This window comes from Vulpes lagopus, chromosome 17 (genome assembly GCF_018345385.1).
Source record: "Vulpes lagopus strain Blue_001 chromosome 17, ASM1834538v1, whole genome shotgun sequence".
NCBI classification, from domain to species: domain Eukaryota; kingdom Metazoa; phylum Chordata; class Mammalia; order Carnivora; family Canidae; genus Vulpes; species Vulpes lagopus.
In genome coordinates, this window is record NC_054840.1 from 33613133 (window position 1) to 33626224 (window position 13092).

Sequence of the window (13092 nt, forward strand, 5' to 3'; positions counted from 1 at the left end):
CTCAACAGTGCATCCTGGCGTCGGGTCGTTTGGTGGGTAGAGTGAGGACATAATGGAGTATGAAATTTTGGCTTTTGAATGTATTTCTTAGTTACTTGGTTAAATCAAACGTGGAGAGAGATTGGAAGGCTCTTTTAAGGTGTCCTGATGGCCGGACGGAGATGCAGCGCCTGGGTTCCCTGGGCTTGTGAGCCAGGGAGCTGCGGTAGCCTCGGGGGCTGAGAAAGAGGGGTGGGGGCTTGGTCGCCCGGCGATGTCCCTTTAAGCCAGGGCTCTGCGATGGGCGCCCGGAGATTAGAGGAAAAGAGCCTCTGGCGGCGGGGTCTGGGAGGAGGGAGGGCGCGCCGCGAGGACAATGCGGGGCCGGCCCCCAGCGGGTCTCGGAAGCGCAGGGATGGGAACGGGCTCAGGGCCTGGGGAGCCGCGGCCGGCAGGGCTTCGGGCCTGGGGCGCTCGCAGCGGACGCCCCTCCGCAGCCTGCATTCAAACCGGGCGCAGACGACTTTGGGCAGAAATCCCGGACCCCGAGGATGCCAGCATGAACGGAACCGCCGGAAGGACGTGAGCTGCAGGGAACCTGCCCAGTGCGAAAGGGGCCGAGTCCAGGCGCGGGACACCCCCACCCCCACCCCCACCTCCACCCCCACCCCCATCCCCGGATGGATATTCGGTCTCCTGCCCCTTCAGCCCCAGCTGTCTGGGCGCCTCGGCCCAAGGGGGGGTCTGGGCGCGGCCGTCTTTGCCCCTGGCTCCTCGGTGGCGTGGTGGGGACGCACCGCACGGGGGATGGCCCCTTGACCGGCCCCTTCCACGCCATCTCCCGGCTGTCCCCGTGGTTTTAGAGCAGGAGGTCCCCTCCCGGCCCCCGAGGCTGGAGGCGGGACGGCGAGGGCAGACGCAGAGGCGGCGGGAGAGCGCGCACGGGCGGCGCGTGGGGTGCGGGGCGCGGCGAGAGGGGCGAGAGGGGCGCCCGGCCGGGCCGAGGGCGGAGGGCGGAGGGCCGAGGGCCCGCCGCGGGCACCGGGGCTGCGGCTACGGTGGAGACGCTTCCCCTCCGAATGGGCGTGCTCGGCGCGCCCTCTATGGGCTGGAAGCGGAATGGGGTCCTGACCGCGGCGTTGTGGCTGGTGGGGGGGTGGCGGGGGCGGGGGCATGGCTGGAGATCTGAGGCGCTGGGCCTGGGAGTCGCTGTGGGCAGCAGCCTCCGTTTGTGCTCGACCGACTCCCCTCTGTGATCTCGGGTGCCCCAAGTTGTTTGGATTTGGGGGTGCGGCGGCGGGCCTGCTGGTTGGACTGCTGGTGATTGTGTGGGTTCCAGGCAGGGTGCTGTCATGGTCAGTGTGCAACTTGGGAATTTGGAAAGCAGTTCCTGGTCTGCCCCCGACACTAGAGCTTCTGGGGTCATGGCACTCCCCGTTCCAGAGTTCCTGGGATGGATCCTCACACCCTACCCTGATCACCAGGGACAGATGGGTCTTGTGTATTTGGCAAGAGTGCAGTCTAGATAGTTTGGACCATTGGTGTCTTGCTCCTCTGATGAGGAACCAAGTTCTTGGCACACAGACAGGTTGCTCTGGCATCCACAACATGCTGGTGGATCCCTCCTGGGTAACTGCTGGAAGCATCAGGTGGGATTCAGGTGGGTGGCAAAGTCCTCTGTCTCTGGCAGCCTCCACTCTCTTTTATTTCCTAGAATCAAGTAGGACGGTCCATACAGGCATCGGCTGCTTGCACACCCTTTATTTCTGTTCTGTTCTTTTTCTTGTCCAATACCTTTTGGACCCCTAAACGGTGTCTCCCAGGGGGTTGGACCAGCTTGTGCTCAGCACCTGAGTCCCACGCCTGAGAACCCTGTCCATGGTCTAGAAGTCCTGAAGAGTCTGTTGCCCCCCATCCCCCCACCGGCTGACCAGAGTTTCCCATGCAAAGAAATCAGATCTCCAGCCTCAGAATTATTTTTCTCGAGTGAAAAGGTAGAAATGAATTTTTAATCAAGCATTGAAAAATCATTTTTGTTCTTTGTGCATGATTTGTTTCCATCCTTACCCACCACCACAGCTACTTGAGTGTGCTCGCCAAGGGTGCACAGCCCCCCAGTGGGAGCACCTGCTAGGCATGCTGTTTCAGCTCCTGAAATATCTGGGAGTAGATATAGAAACCTCTTTTTCTTCTAAAGCAAAAGCAAAAGTTCTTCTGGAACTTTCTGCATATGTAAAGGAGCTGTCATATTCTACGCCTGCCTAGGGACGGTTTCAGATGGTGGTGGTAGTTCTGTGACCAGCAAGCAGATTTAAGCGGGAAAGGTATAGGCTAGGGAAATAGAAAGGACAGCCAGAGCAGAGGATTTCTGTTGAGTCTTCTGGTACGGAAAGGGTAAGAAATCCTGTGTGGAGACCTTCTTCTTTCTGCTCCAGTGCAGGCCCTTGACAGGGAGATCATCAAGAGCTCATACCTTCTAGATTGCCCCCCCCTCCTTCCTACCCCATGTTCCTAGTCTGAAGACTTGGGGAGTGGGCACAGGTCCCACCCCAGTCATTGACCTGCTGGATGCTGGAGTATGAAATCTCTCTGTTCCCACCATCCATCCCTCCCTCCTTCGATCAATTATATTCACCAGCACATTTATCTCGCCTGCAATATGGAGAATTCATATTCATATCTCGGTTTTAGTGGTCTGACACTGATTAATGTAATACGCGCCATGGCTCCGAGGGGCGCGCCACCCGATGAATCATGCCCTATAAAGTTTCAGTCGTCCTTGTAGATGGGGCTCTGCCAGAGAGCCAAGAAGCTGGAGAGGGAAAGAGGGAGGAGAGAGGAGAGAGAAAGGACAGGGTGGCCATAGTACCCGGGTGCCCTGGGACGCATGATGGCCCTTAGCCTCCAAACGTGGAGTCTTTGGCTGGCCTCGGCCCCTCTGCCAGAACCCTTCTCCTGAGTTGGGGCATCAGGTTCGGAGCCTATCCAGCTGCCCTCTTTCCTTTCCTTCTGGATGGTGCAAGCAGGCTAGAGATTGTCTGGCTACTCCCAGCTGGGGTCTGGGTAGGACTGGGGCTGGCGGCTTGAAACCCAGATTTGGAGAGATTGGAGCCAGGAATGCTCTCTCAAAAGTGACAGGGCCCAGGTTGCTGTGGGGAGTGGGATTTTAACCTTGCATCCCCCAAGTTAGAGGTTGGAAAGGAGTGGAGGAAGCCACTCCTTTTTTTGCTGGCTGGGGGCGGCTTGAGTAGGTTTGGAGTGGGCATTAGGGACCTGGAAGGCCTTTGGAGCTTCTGGGTGGTCTCTGCCCGCCAGACCTGTGCTGCATGGGCCACATGCAGGACCCAGCACTGTGACACCAGTCAGCTGTGCTTTCAGGCTTCCAGGGACCTGAGAGGGACCTATCCCGGGGAACCTGACACTGAGCACAGACCTTGTGGGGTCCATGACTTCCCAGGCCCAGGGGATGCATCCCTGGGGAGAGTCCTGGCACATCTTGCTGACCGCTTATGTCGAATGTTAGCTCTAGGTGGGGAGGGCAAGCAGGGAGACAGCCCTGGGTCTAGAATCCAGAGTGAATGGCCAGAAGAAAGAGCTAGGAGGTAGAGGGAGCATGCCCTGGGGCAACTGGCAGCCCCCAGCTCCCTGCAGGGGTCCCCCAAAGCCCTTGTGGACAGAGTGTGCCCCTGGATACATTGCCTGGGCTGTGAGTACTCATCATGGCATGAGCTTTGAGTGAATGGTCTCCAGTAAAAAGCCCTGCAGCCAGCTGTCTCACGCCCCACTTAGCCCAGTGGGTGGGGTGAGCTCTCCAGGTCTTCTCTGGGTCCTACCAGCCAGTGGCTCTAATTATAGCTGCAGAGCTGAAAGGCCTCCTGAGGTCATCCCTGGGGGACTGGTGGCATCCTTTTGTGCCCCAGCTAAGGAACCTGCCATACATATCCTCTTCCCCCTCTCAATAAGGACTCTGAAATGGGCTCTCTTAGAGTGAGCATAGGGGGGCACAGAGCAGGTGGGCTGACCTATCAGACCGTGACCCAAAGCCTGGTGCCCACCATGGTTTTAGGGACCCATGAAAATGTTTGTTCTGATTTCTCTTCAAATGAAAAAAAAAACCTTTTAGGTCAAAGGAAATGTGTTAATATATAAACCAGTATTATTCATCTTTATGCCATCAGCCATTGTAACATTTATATTTTAACATTTGTTTTCAATGGAGAAACAGGCCCACTGCCCACAAAAGTCACAGAGCGACCCAGGGAGAGGAGGACCCTGGAGGAGCCCAAAATTCGAGAATGATCTTGAATATGGGAAGTCAGAGGGGTGAGGTGGCCCTGAACCCTGCCTGAAGGGGCGCACAGAGGGAGCCTGGCGCCTGGACAACCTCTCTGACTCTGGCAGGCAGGGGGAACCCCGGCCTCCCAGGCGGCTTCAGAGCGCCCAGGCTGTGGGCTGGAGCCATGTGAACCCTGCGGGCAGGGGGCTGGTGGAGGAGGCAGCGGCGTGCAGGGGAGCAGGGGTGCAGCCGGGGTGCAGCGGTGCAGCCGTGCAGCGGTGCGGGAGGGGCCCCGGAGGGGGGGCGCGCGGGTCGCAGCGGGGGCACGGGCAGGGCCCGAGCAGTCGCCCGACCCCCGGGGGCGGGGCGCAAGTGGCGGCCCCTTCCCTGTGCTGTTTGGCTTCCGAAGACGCCGCGGGTGTCTCTGATCCCCTAATCCATTTATTCGGCGGCCTGAATGCGAGGCCACGACGGCCGGGCTGCACCAGGGGGCCCGGTGGGGGGAACCGGCGCACCCAGCCGGCCTCCGGGCGCGCCCCATCGTCGCACGGGCGCAGGGTCCCCCGGCCGGAGGCGGGATCCCGCCGACTCTGTCTTCCAAACCCAAGAGCTTTTACTCCATTGCTTGGGGAACTGCCCTTCGGAGCAGGGGGCGAGGCTTCCCTGGAGCTGGGGCGGCGCAGCCACGGTGCGCCCGGCGCTGCGGGGAGGGGTCCCGGGGTCGCCAGGGGCCGCAGCGCCCACGCCGCCCGCACCGCCTGCACCCCGCAGGCCTGGCGCGCCTTTCCGCGGTGTCCCGTCCTGTTTGTTTGTTTGTCGCCTCTGTAGCTTCGCTTGTTGTTTGAATTTTAAACGTATGCTTAATTGCCAGGGCCTCCGATAGCTGCTGCAGTGTCTGAAAATATTAAATACATCTGCGAGACGGTGGGCAAGAGAAATTAAAAAGGTGCTCCCGCACTGAATGTTAAAAAGATCTCACAATGAAGTGATTAACATTTTTATGAATAAAATTAATCACGCATTGACTCTGTAGCCCAGTACATCTGAAAGCCAAATGTGGCCGGGGCAGCCCTCCTTCTTACACCCAAGAACTTTGGGGGCCTCCTTGGCCCCCAGCAAACATTCAGCCACTAGGAATCTCAGAATATTTATGAGGAGATGACTCAATAATAGATAACTTTGAGACAAGGAAAATAAAAGTCTCAAAAATACCACTTTCCACAGCACATACAGGGAGAAATCAAAAAGCAATGTTTTTTTTTCCCTATAGCAAACTGCTGGTCAAAACGGGCTATTATTTTCCTCCTCAGAGCTGCACATGGGACCCTGTGCACCTGAGTCCAGGAGGGCAGCCGAGGGTGGTGTCCCAGGGCCGGAGGAAGGATGCCTTCCCCTCCCTCGCCCTCATCCTCAGCCCACTTTTCTGGCAAAGGCGGTCAGATTAGAGGGCGGACCTTCCCCATTATTAAAATTTCCAGTCTTCCAGATGATAACGTGCGATTTCTCTGCCGGCCTCCTTTCTAATCTCTTGCCACTGTGGTTTTGGGATTATTCCAGCAGGCTGTACAAAGGGAAGCGAAGGCATCTGAAGTGTCACTCTGCAGCTGTGGCAAACGAACAGCATTGCCATTTTGTTGAAGTCCCCAGCTCGTGTGTGCAGCAGAAGGTGGAATCAAAGCAGCCCGTCCTCCTCACTTCTGCACATTATTTCCTACCGCTGTGGCGAATCTCTCTGAGCTCCGTGAACCAATAGAACAACGGTCCCTGTTTGAGTTGATATATTAATATTTACCGAGGATTTGCAAGGTCGGGGCTAAATGTCAGCAGATTGCTGGGGCAGTCCTGTGGGGAATAATTAAACAAATCTCACAGCGGTTCAGGCTCATAACATCTTTATTAATCTTTTCTTTCCCCTACCCTCCTGAAAGAGTGCACTGAAATAATGCTTCTGCATTCAGATCCAGAGAAGATCCGGAGTTCAGAGTAAGTGTAACAATAGGACACGGTGCCGGCGGGCGTGAGCATCGCCTTGGACGGTCTCCGGCACCCTTCCCGGCAGATGTTCGCCAGGAGGGGAGGCTCTGATGTGTGAACGATCAGCAGGCGGTCGTGATTCTCACCTGCCCCTCAAATTTATCCTGACCAATTTGCCAAACACAGTCCTACTGTTGCTGTGATTTGATCCACACCCTGGCTGTGCTGGCCGAGTCCCCTTTGCTGAGCCAGGTGACTGCCGGTTGTGTGTTCGGAGGCCCACCTTCTGCAGCATGATTACAGCCTGCACTTTAGGACAAGTTGTCCAATTCTCTTTAATAAGCTTCATAATTAGTGTTGGGAGCCTCATTACAAGTCATAGCCTGTAGCAGTCCTAGGCCAAACAGCCCTCCGCCATCTGATTTATTTTTTATCAGGCAGCAGGAGCTGTCTGGAGTTTTTGTTTGGATAATGGGGACCTGCATCAGGCCCCCAGTGTAAAAATACCACCAGGAAATTAATTGCTTCTGTGTGGATTCACCGCAGATGTGTCCTGTTGATCAGAACGGTATATTTTGGACTTCACTATCCTGCGGTGAGTTGTAAAAAAAAATAATAATAAAATAAAATACAATGAAAGCCAGCAATGCAAACATATTAGCATCAGTCCAGATTCAGGATGGCATAATTGAAAACATGGGGTTTCAGAGAAGGATGTACAGGGAAAGTTCAACTTTCGGCTACGACTCTTTCCGCTTGCGTATAGTTCTTATTTATTTGTTTATAAATGCGTGTATTTATTTACTGCTTCTAAGTGGAACCACCTTGTGGCAGACACGTGGCTGGAATTGCAGTGGGTTTCTGGCTGAAAGATTTGCCACTTTAAGTAGCATACACCCCAGTAAGGTTGGCTAATCCTCCTGCTCCCCGGCCTGACACCAGGGCTCCTGGCCGAGGGCTGGTTTGATGCTCTCACAAGCACGCAAGGCCCTGGAGAGAAGGGTGGATTGTGCCTGCTGTACCCCAAAGGGGCCTCCGTGGCCCTAGGTGGGTAGGCTCAGTGTGTGTCATGTGTATGTGTAACTAAGCTGGGTGGACAGATCTACGTCATGTCCTCTCCACGTCCCTCTCGGGGCTCAGATGTAAAGAAATGCAGAAACTCCTCCTTCATCAGACCATTTAGTCTCTAACTTCTGATTCGGTTGGGAAGGACTCCTCCAACTGAGAACACTTTAAGGATATTTTTAGACCAATTAGTCCCTGATTTAGAATTTCTGTTCTTGGCGCTGGTAGTCTGTTGCTGGTGATTCTCTGTGGATCACCATCCCTACGGTTTGAGTTTTCCTTCCACGTCCCTTTGTTTATTTGCTTTTCCTAGAGGAGTTTCCTGAGCTCTGCTCTCCTGCTCCTTTACTGGGAGGCTGTTTGAGGCCCGCGGTCTGGTTTCCTTGCTCAGCACTGTGTTGAGATGCAAATTGTAAATTTAACCCCAGATTACTAAGCGGACAACACCTTATTTGTGTGTGTGTGTGTGTGTTGTTGGGGGAGAACGCTGCATGTAATGTGATGATAATGAGAGTGAGACACTTCAAAGTGTGCTGGAAATTACATCCCTTTTCTGTACAAAGGAGCACAGTGCGGGACTTCTCAGGACCCTCAGATGCATCAAGTGTTTTTCCAGAAGCAGTGAGAATAATTAGACACTGGGATCTGTCAAGTTGGATTTGCAGAGCCCTGTCAGTGGGAGAGTTTTACTGGTGATGAAGGTCTCCTGGCCAGTGAACTCATGTGCCTGAGCTGACAGGTGGACATGGGCTCGGAGAGAATAGAGGCTGAGCACCAGTGGGCCCTACCTCCCTGCCTCCAGATGGATGGAGCAACCAGGGTGACTGTGGTCATCCCGTGGGTGAGCTCCAGGAGCACAGGCAGTAGGGCCAAGAGGGCAGCCCAGGTTATGTGAGGGTGTGTGGGCCAGGGGTGGGGGGAAGAGAGAGAGAAGGAGAGAAGGCAGTGGAATGAGCAGGCCCAGACCTCAGAGCCTTCTGCTAAGCCGTCCACCCTATTCTTCCCACATACCTCTCGGCCCCTTACCCCTGCAAAAGGCGCAGGGCACAGCAGGACCCTCAGGGAAATGTATCAGAACGGCTTCTTTCCCAGCAGCCCCCTCCACACTTCCCATTCCAGCAGCTGTAGGATGGGACCCAGGAATCTGCATTTCACTTTTTTTTAAAATATGTTTTTAAAATTTATTTGAGAGAGAGCACAAGAGCTGGGTGAGTGGCAGAGGGAGAAGCAGACTCCTCGCTGAGCAGAGAGCCCGATGTGGGGCTCGATCCTCATCCCGGGATCATAACCCAAGCCGAACGCAGACACTTGATGGACTGAGCCAACCAGGAACCCCGTCATCTGCTTTTTAGATCAGGATAATTCTATAGTCACTGGGGAATCCACACTTGGAGAAACACTGGGTGGATCCTAAGCCACGCTGAATTGCTTCCTGTTAAGGAATTGGCTAATAAAAGACTGAGATCACCCTTCTTGGTTCATGAACACTTTAACTTCCTAGACCCTAGAAAGTTCTAAAGCAGAACCAAATGCATCCATCTTTAATGGCAAGAATTGTTCATGCTCGCCTGAGAGAGGAGATCCTCTGGGGCATCCGTGCAACGCAAGTGTCTGATGGTCCTTTAGGGCTACTCTGGTCAATGCAGATTTGGCCGTGGCTGTGCCGGGCTGCACGAGGACGGCAGGTCGTCACCAGCATCCGACTCTGTCCCTGGCCAGCAGGGCCATTTATCATCTTGCAGCACTGAGAAAGGAATAATAACACTCCCTGTGCCCCACTCAGGGTGGGAGCCTATATGCACAGCGGCTTCTGCACCTGTCAGCAGCAGCATTGCCGTGCTCGCGAATCTTGAGGGTCTCCCCTTCGTCTGAGGGTCACTGATTCTTTGTGCATATAGTTAACCTTTTCTTGTGCATAATATTTTTCCTTTTTACTATTCGTGCGGTTGAGGATTCAGACACCGGGTGACAGTTGCCCAGGGCATACCCAAATGGATGAGTGAGTGAGAGTTTGATTCCATGAGCAACGAGCTGAGGATGCTTGATGGAAAACGGTCCGGGGAGGCACTTGCGGTCATGGGAGTGATGGTCTATGTAGAATGTCACCTGGGCACAGGGGCAGAGCCGGGCACTGAACACAGCTGGCGTCCACCAGAAGGGCACAAGGAGCGAGGCTTGAGACACCTTCAGGGAAAGGCAAAGAGCCGGATAGACCGTTATATCCCCTGTGCCCACCCACCTCCTTGTCCTTCCCCTCATTACCTGCAAGTACAACTAAAGGTGGAAAGGAATTTTTTTTTAAGATCTTATTTATTTATTCCTGAGAGACACACACAGAGAGGCAGAGACACAGGCAGAGGGAGAAGCAGGCCCCATGCAGGGAGCCCGATGTGGAACTTGATCCCAGGACCCCTGAATCACGCCCCAAGCTGAAGGCAGATGCTCCATCACTGAGCCACCTGGGCATCCTGGTAGAAAAGAATTTCTTAGCCAAGTTTGAAACCAGCCTAATCTTTAGGGACTGGAGTTTGTTTTCTCTTGGGAGATACTTCTTCCCCTAAGAAGGAATTGTGGGTGCTTGTTTTGTTTTCGAATTCCAAAAAAGACCCCAGACCTTCCTGGACATCACATATCTGTTATAAACAGATGACGTTTTGATAACCCGGGTATAAATGAGTCAGAGACACACGGCCCTGAAGTCCCTTAATAGGCTGACTTTGAGAACCCCACATATTTTTACAAAGTGTGAGGTGTTCAAACTGCCGTGCAGTTTGTCCGTTCAGCCTTGATTTTAACAAGATGCATCCAGTACACGTGTTTCTGATGTATTTACAGTTATCAGAGCAAAGGGTTCATTTGGTAGCTTTGGATGGACGAGAGTCTCTCCGAGGTCTTACAAACCATCCTGCCCTCTTCCCAGAGCCACACAACCTTCCTACCCCTGACTTTGCATATCGCCTCAAGTCTTTCATTCTTAGTTTCAGGGGCTGTCAGACCTATAAAAATGTCATTTTCCTGTCAGGAACCTAGTAATCTTGGAAGGAGAGGGAAGGAAAGATGCGGGCTGGTAGCTGTGCCTCTGGACCTCTTGGTTAGGGCATTACGGTCATCCACTCAAATGGGGGCAAAAGCTCTCCAGGTATCCGACCGCTGCCTGGAATTCCGAGGATTTCATTTTCATTGTCCTGAGCCAAAGATCAGTGCTGGGCCCGTGTGCTACCATAAAGGCAGTTCACAGTTTGGGCACCTAACACCAATCTCTGTGTCACGCAGCCCGGAGGAGGCGACTTTGAAATGCTTGCCCGTGTGTGCATGTTAGCCATGCGCACACGTGTAGGCAGACCGAGGACAAGGTGGTGAATCTGAAATTAGAACCCATGGACAGGAACATTATCTTGGACCCGAATTACGATCGTCCCAAATTCCTGACAGCTAAGCAGCAGTTGCTGGGTGCCAGGGGTTGTTTGTAGTTGACATGTGGTGACGGAGTGGATCCACCAACATGGGGTGGGGCTGGGGTTCTTCTTTGCTTAGTTTTAAGGGTGAGGGGACTGGGAGCGAAGGCTTCTGGCCGACCCCCTGCCCTGGAATGGGAGGTTTGGGGTGCCTTCTCTGCTGACAGTGTGGCTGTCATTAGGGCTGTGGGAGCTCTTTTGTTTTGGAAGCTGTCCCGTGACGTGTGCCCCTAGCTCAAGGACTCCCCATGGTGGGATGGACCTCTGTCACCCTCAGGCCCTGCACTACCCCTGGGAATAGAGCTGCTCGGTCCTGGGGCCAGTGTCTAAAATCTGGTTGTAATTTTTCTGTCATCAGTAGGCAATGCTATTTTTTTTCCCCTTAGCGATGCCTTTTTAGGCCCAAATAGGACAAGCTAGCAGGTCATTTCCCACATTTTGTCTATGGGAAGGAGTCGCCTTTTCCTGTGGACCATGCCACTCAGTCCCACCCGGAACAGGGAATCCAGGGCCTGATGGTCCTGTGTGCGGTGGACTGCTCCTTCCCAGCTGTGCAGGCCTGTCTTCCCAGGAGCCACAGGCCCACTCCGCTCCCTGGGACTCTTCGCCTCTTTTTCTTGTCCCCGAACTTCCCAAGGCTCTACACAGGCAGGAAGGGTGCTGCTGGGGCTGCCAGGGCTTCCTGGGGGCGGGTGATGGACCTCGTGAACTTCCCAAATGGTGCCTTGGGTTTAGGTGTTTATAGCCGGGTCAAAGGAGCATGTGTGTGTGTGTACATGTGCTAGTGTGTGTTTACTAGTGTGCGCGTCTGAGGGTCAGCCTTGCTCATCTGGTTGGTGCAGCTGCCAGCCCAGTAATTCGAGCCCACATGTCCCCAATGTCCCCGTTTGTCAGGGCGAAGCCGGGCTTCCCTGGAGATCGCCTCCATTCCCACACTGGCTCTGGGTCCCATTCACAGACTCCCGGGCTCTGAGGCACCCACAGCCTCCAGGTGCTGGCAGAGGCATGGAGCCTGCAGGGCCCAGTGGACAGGTGAGAAGATTCCAGGCAGGGGAGCAGGCACGAGGATGCATGAACCCCGGTTAGCACGGCCCAGTGCCAGGGGCAGAGAGCGGGGTGACAGGGAGCAACCTAGGTGCCAGGGGCAGAGAGTGGGATGGGAGGGAATGACATGAGTGCCAGGGGCAGAGGGGAGTGTGGCAGGGAGAGACCTGGGTGCCAGGGATGGAGAGTGGGTGGCAGGGAGTGACCTGGGTGCCAGGGGCGGAGAGGGCGGTGGCAGGGAGTGACCTGGGTGCCAGGGAAGGAGAGGGAGGTGGCCGGGAGCAACCTAGGTGCTGGGGGAGGAGAGCGGAGTGGCAGGGAGAGACCTGGGTGCCAGGGGTGGAGGGGGGCACGTTAGGGAGTGACCTGGGTGCCAGGGGCAGAGCGGGTGGCAGGGAGTGACCTGGGCGGGAAGCCGGGGTTCCTGCGACGAGTCAGGCTGGTTCAGCTCCTGCCCAGACTGCGCTGCCTGCGCCTCCTGTGCTAGGATCAGCCCTGATCCCCGGAGCCGGGACCAGCCGAGGGCACCCTGCCCCCAGCCCGGCCACGGTCCCGTCCAGGCCGCCTCGGGGCCCCTGGCAGATGAACGGCCGACGCTGGGACCTTCTCCATCAGCGATTTTACAGGACCTGCTGAAATCCACTCACCCGCTGAAGTTCATCGGCAGCAGCCGCTTGGTTTCCTCCTGGGTTCCGGGCTGCGCGTCCTCGGAATAGGTGCCGCGCGCCTCCTTCCCCGCGACAGTCCTGATAGTCTAGTCTGTGGCTGCTCCGCTTGCCCTCTGACCCCGAGACCTTCCCAAGGGTGGGGACCTCTGCGAGGCTGCCCATCACAGGAGCCGTGGACCTGGAGGGCGCCTCCGATTTCTGATCACCCTGTACTTGAGTTAGCACTTCCTTTGGTGGCAGGGGAGGCAGGATCGAGGGGAAATGAAATGTGAGGCAGCAGATTCCAAGTTCCTGGACCTGCAGCGGGCGGAGGCGAGAAGCTCCCGCGGGAGCCCTGTGTGCCCGGGACGCTGAGCCAAGCGAGGTGTGTGTGGGTCCGGGGGGCGGGTGGTCGCGCCCCTTCCTCAGCACGGTTCCCGGCCACCGTGCTTGTCTCTTGCACGGTGCTCAGGCCCTGCGTCTGTGCAGTGCTCCCACTCACGTGCTTCCTCCCCGGGTGCTCCACTGCCTGCGCCCACGGCAAACGCATTCGGAGGGGCTTTCCCAGAATTCTAAATACGAACCCCTGCAGGACCCTGCAGAGGACACTGGCTGCATTTATTCCAGGGAGCGTGAGTTCTTCCATTTTTGG